Source organism: Meles meles, chromosome 2 (assembly GCF_922984935.1).
Source record: "Meles meles chromosome 2, mMelMel3.1 paternal haplotype, whole genome shotgun sequence".
NCBI classification, from domain to species: Eukaryota; Metazoa; Chordata; class Mammalia; order Carnivora; family Mustelidae; genus Meles; species Meles meles.
The window spans coordinates 164,886,354-164,892,710 of record NC_060067.1 but is presented as its reverse complement, the minus strand read 5'-3'; positions in this window follow the sequence as shown (position 1 = coordinate 164,892,710).

Below are 6,357 nucleotides of genomic sequence, written 5' to 3'. Positions count from 1 at the left end.
TCCCACGTAAGAGCAGCTGAAGTGGGTGTCTGTGCACTTTTGGCTAGTTCTGTATTTTTGTGCTATTGAGGCTGATGGGCCATTGTTAGGAGGGGAGCTCCACTGCCCAAAGGGACTTCTTGGGCAGTTGCCACCAGTCAAATCCTATGAGCTAATGTCCCCTGGGGTTTCAGTACTGGGGAGACCTGGGAAAACAGACTGCAGACCAGAGAGTTCTGGAGCATCTGACCCTGATGGGAAGCCCCGTTGCCCCCACTCAAATGGTCCCCCACAACCAGGATGGTCCGGGTGTGGGTTGGAAATCAGCTGGTCCCCCCACTAGGTTAGAGTCACTGAGGAGCCAGAATATACTCCTGGCCAAGGGGTGGGTGTGAGCTGAGGACTTGGATTGTCCTGTCTTCAGTTTTCTTCACTCTCCTAATTATTTCCGGGCAACCCCTCTCCCTGATGTGCAGAGGATTGGCCTCTATTTATGGAACTTGTGGGCAAACCTTGATTATGGGGCCCTACTTTCTAAGTAGGGCAGTCAGGTTCATGACCCCCCACCCAAGGTCTTTATGAATACCAAACAAATGGCAGAGGAACTTGGATCTGTAACTAGAACGTCCCAGTTGAAGACCTAGATGAAGCACTCAACGGCTGGGAGCGTGCTGGGAACATGCTGGGAGCACTGGGCAAGGCTGGTTGGGCCACTCAAAACGTTATGAGCTGTGGTTCTGTGTCTTAGGGGATTCTGTGTCCCTAGCCCTCAAGGTTTGTTGTGAAGATCAAATGAGATCTGTTTGAGGAAATGATTTTAAATCACCAAGCGTGGAACAGTGTAAGATCTCTTCTTTACTACCACATCAGGGCTCTTTGGGCAAAGGAGGAACTCTGATCACTCAGTTACTGCTATTGTGCAACTTTTGGGATGTTGTCAAGGTACAACTGTGTCAGCTTGGCTGTCCCTTCGAACCTCTGGGAGCTGTGCTGTTCTGGATGGCAAGCTGTTGCTTGAGGCGACAGAGAAGGAAGTGGCTTAAGCAGCTTGCCCTTTAGACACACCTGGGGGTATTCAGATTGCCAGGCAAGGGGGCGAGACTGTTGCCGATTTCCTCTCTCCCATTCCAGGCTGGCTTTGTTGGTGTGCAAATGCTTCTTTAGGGGCCCGTGTGATAGGGCGGTAGGGAGAAGACAAGGCAGACGCGGCGTGGTGTATGAAATGTTCTCTGTCCAGTCTAGAGATAGCCAGTAGCAGATGGTTTTTAAGGAAGGGGAGCTGGCCAGTGTTCACTGCCCACTCCGTATCCCGGCCCTTAATCCCATTTCCAGAAAAGGCAAAATTGTTCTCCTCCCAGTAGGTGCCAGAGAGGAGCTGTCCCCTGGGCTGGTTCTGGGTTGTGTCTCAACTAGCGGTTTTTTTTTTTTTTTAATGGCCTAGATTGGGCCAAAATCTACTCTACCAAGTCTCCTTTTTCTTCATGTGTTCAAAAGGATATGAAATCCATGTTTGGGACCTATTAACACTCATTCATCACCGACCATTTGGCAAGAGTTTTGATCCAGGAATGATTTCCTGCCTGGGGATGAGGCCCATCCCAGGGCAGTGGGTTTCACCCCTTCCTCTGCTCTTGCCTTGTGGTGTGACGTGGGCTGGTCTACCTGTCCTTTGTGTTATTACCCATATCTTCAGCCTTAAGAGATGATGCCCTTTTAATTTGAAAAACAAAAACTAAATGTAAACCAAAACTCACTAACCTTCCAAAACAGGGGTAAAAAGGTACCTTTTGAAAAGAGGAAATTGCTTTTTATTAGGTGTCAAAACCAACAAAAAAATCTCCCAACATCTCCAAACGATTGGGAGTTGCCATGAACCGCTGACCCCATTCCGTTAGGTTGGCAAACGGTCTCCGAAAGCCCGCCATCCAAGCAAAACGGTGAGCTTGCCCTGTGCCACAGAGCAGCTCCGTCTCACACTGAGAGACGTTTCCATATCTGCCCGAGGGTGCCAGTGTAGTCTTGGTACCTGTCTTTGGTAAGAGACACTCACTGGTAGATTCATAACACTAGCTGGGTGGCCTTGAAGGACAATAGTGTGATCGCGTCATTTGAGACACGAGGAAACGGCCGCTCAGAAAGGGAGACATCCGCCCAAGTCACATGTGGGTTGATGGAACTTGTTCAAAGTACTTGTCATGTCTCAACAGCCAGCAACCCAGCAGCTAGGTGCATAGACACGTGACACAAATCCCAATTTACAGGAGTGGAAAATATGGGCGCTCTGGATAGTGCACTTAAAAGAATTGCTCCAGGGACCCCCCCCCCCCGCAAGTTGTGGGAGTGGAACCCCAACCTTGAGAGCAGTGTTCTTCCTACTAAGTTTCTGGAGACTTTAGAAAGCAATACCCAGAGACAGTCACAGTCCTAGCTCACCAAGTATGAGGTTGGGGCTACATAAGGAGATCTGGCCAAGGGGCTCTCAGCAGAATGGAACAAAGTTAACAAGAAACAAACTTTGGTTCTGTTAAGCCACTGAGATTTTGGAGGCATTTTTTGGTCATTGAGGCATAACCAAACTTATCCCCATCTACGCAGAGACCAACTCTGCAAAGCCCCAAGTTCTACACTCTTCCTGTGACATCGTCACCCAAGGACCCGGAGTCTCTCGGATGCTGTTGGAATATACCTCACAGAGGAACCAACTCAATTTTAGTATTTATGGATATTTGTTTTTAGAAAAAGATTGGTGTTTGAACTGAGGTTATGTGACAGCCAGTGCGAGTACAAGATTTCAAAATACCTAAGGGCTATGGCTGAAATTAATGAGTCCTCTTTTCTGGGGGAGAAAAACTTAGGAGGGAAAAAAATAATAAAACACGACGTAAAACTCTGGTTTCAAAGAAAGGGGTTGCATGCTCTGGCTCTACTAAATGCCTAGAGAAATAGTAATTTATTTAAAAACATCAACTGCTCAACTGCTGGCGTTGGTCTGGGACTGAGCGGGGATGCAGGGTTTACGACTATGTACCCTGCATGTCATTTGGGGTTATGCGCTATCTTCTAGCAGTGCCCCCCCCCCCCCGCCCACATTCCTATCAGAATGCCTCTTAGAAATCTTTACTTTTTTTTTTAAGATTTTATTTATTTATTTATTTATTTATTTTTTAAAGATTTTATTTATTTATTTGACAGACAGAGATCACAAGTAGGCAGAGAGGCAGGCAGAGAGAGAGGGGGAAGCAGGCTCCCTGCTGAGTAGAGAGCCCGATGCGGGGCTCGATCCCAGGACTCTGGGATCATGACCTGAGCCGAAGGCAGAGGCCTTAACCCACTGAGCCACCCAGGTGCCCCTTATTTATTTATTTGACACAGAGAGAGAGAGAGAGAAATCTCAAGTAGGCAGAGAGGCAGGCAGAGAGAGAGGGGGAAGCAGGCTCCCCGCTGAGCAGAGAATCCGATGTGGGACTTGATCCCAGGACCCTGCGATCATGACCTGAGCTGAAGGCAGAGGCTTAACCCACTGAGCCACCCAGGCACCCAGGAATTTTTACTTTTGACTTCAGGTATTTTCTAGACTGAAAGGGAAGGAAACAAAACATCATCGAAAATACCCTGGGCCTTGCTTAATTTCTGGGATAGAGATTGTGACCGGCAGAGCACTTTCCTTCATTTCTGTTGTGTTCTGTCACAAACTTAAAAGCAGCTTGAAAGGAGGAACGAGCTTCCTACATTCTACATACTCTTGTATGTCGGATGATTTTATAAAAGGCCATGTTGTGACTCATGATCCATGCGGGGTAACCCCTCCCCATTCTCCCCCTCCATATCCTCTGTCCCATGAGCCAACTTGTTGTCAAAAATATTCACAACTGGGGGATTACCATCAGATTAAAAAAAAAACAAACAAAACAAAAAAACCTGTCTCTGAGATGAGCTCTGCATATGTCTTCCTGTCTCAGTTTTTTTCTGAGAGGCTATTTTTTTTTTCTTTCCCAAACGGCAAAAAAAATCACTCCCCTCTTTTTTGGAGGTTGTGAGAAGATAAGCCCTAGGTGGAAAAAGTATCATTAAAAATTAAAAAAAAAAATCATGCTTTCCACTTTTCAGGACACTTTCGTTTTCATGATGCCGTCTGATTTTCCCAGCATCTCTGTGAGGTGTGTTGAGTACACATTTTAGTCCTGATTTCCCAGACAAAGGAAGTGAAGTGCAGAGAGCCTCAGGAACACAGGAAATCAATCTCAAAGTCAGGACCAAAACCTAATGCAGTGTTCCCAAGTGATAATAGGGAACAAATAGCTCTTTGTACAACCTTGGGAGACCCAAGGTTGATTTCTTATCTGCCACTACATGGGAGTGTGATCTTTAACAGAGCACTTAAAATCCTTGCCCCGTAGTTCTCATTCACACAGTGATGGGGTTAGCTGAAAGTCCTTTATGATCTCAACCCCTCCACGGTTCTTTCCGCTCTATAAAGGGGTCACAAGGGGGGACTACATGTAGGGACAGGGGGCACTCCTGGGGAATGGCGCGTGGCGCCTCCCAGGTGACTGAAAGACTTGGTGATCATGCCCGCAGATGTCTGGGGTCGGCCTTCTCTCTTTTTCCCAGGCCCTTGGCCTTGGGGAGGGGCCCAGCATGCCAGGCGTGCCCACCACATGCGGAAAGAAGAGTAACGTCTTTGCGTCTTACCTATCTCCGAATCTGACGCACCATTGGGACTCCAGAGCTGGCTGAGCGATTGGTGCCTTCAGGAGTAAGGATTGTTTAAAAAGAGAGGGAAATATGGTGACTCGGCCCAGAGGCCAAAGATGAACGGGACCTGTGTTCACTAGGAGGAAATTCAGAGTGAAAAAAAGATTCGCTTCTACTCTCTTCCCACAGGGGCAGCAAACCCTGAGGGAACTTCATTTTTCCCCCCTTTAATGAATGCTAACATTTATCTTGTTGGCAGAGGTTTATCTTCCTCTGGATCCTCATGGAGACCTTGGAAAATATTGGAATGCTATAACAAAGGACACAGCCCTCAAAAGATAAGTGCCTGCTTTTTAATAAGGAACTGCTGTCAAGTAAAATGGTTTAAGGAGAATGGCTCAAAAAGGCTCAAAAAAAAAAAAAAAAAAAGGTGGGGGTTTGTGTTTTGCTTTGGGTGGCACTCTGGAGTCAGTGCCCAGGGAAAAGGTCTGCCCTGTCCCGGATGGGGCTGATGAGAGGGGACAATGCTGGGTCAAGGTCACTGGTCAGGAGGCTGGGCACCTGTTTTCATGTGCTATTTGTAGCCTGAGGGTGGTTTGAACTTGGATAAGTCAGTGCTCCTCCCCACACCTCCCCTTACTCAACAGCAGAACAAAGGAATCAGAAACTTGTAAATTTCCTGTGAAGAAATCTTTACTTCCAGTGTGGCCCCTTGAAGTAGCTGCTGCTTTTTTTTTTTTTTTTTCAGCGTAACAGTATTCATTCTTTTTGCACAACACCCAGTGCTCCATGCAAAACGTGCCCTCCCCATCACCCACCACCTGTTCCCCCAACCTCCCACCCCTGACCCTTCAAAACCCTGCTTTTTGATGGACTCTCCTTTCCATGCCTCTCATGACTCTCCCCATTGGGCAAGCTTGTAATCTCTCACAATGGCTTCCCCAAGGAGTCTGGGTCATTCTGCCGGGACACCTTCGGAAACGGGGTAAGTTTTCCATCACCTCTGACAGATGAGTGTGTCTTTCCTTGAAATTTGTGGTTCCCAAACATCTGTGAGGGGTCAGAAGCATGAGAATGATCCCATTCCCTGGTTCACAAAATAAGGCGAAACCGAAGGAGACCCACCCCACGTCCACACCCTTGTGCCTTGGAATCCCTAGGGTCGGTCTCTGAAACCTAGGCATTTAAGTACATTTCTTAGGTTGGAACCCACTGACAGCTGAAGTAATCGCTCAGGTTCTTTTCTGGCTTTTTGAGAACAAAGCTGTTATGAACAGAGCTCCCGGAGTTGAAACGAGAAGGGCTTAACCAGAATGTTGAGCACCGCCGGACCTTGCAAGCTTACCCCGCACTGCTGCTCTCTTCAGTTTGGCTTCATGGGCCCCTCAGCAGCCCCCTGCTCACTCACCCCAGTCTGTATTCATGCTTTCGACTCTACCTTCAAGGTCAAGGTCACTGTCCCTTTCTAATTTCATCCTCCTCTTTCTAATTTCATTCATTTTTTTGCAACTCAGCACAAGTCCCTCTCCTCCAAAATACTATCTCTGTTCACTGAGCCCAAATGTATTGTCCTTATGTCCCCCACCCCAGATTCATCCCGCAGCCATTCACATCCCGCAGCCTGTCTTGTGATGTACCTTGTGGAGCTGAGGCACGCACATCCCTGACTTTAAGAGCGTGAGC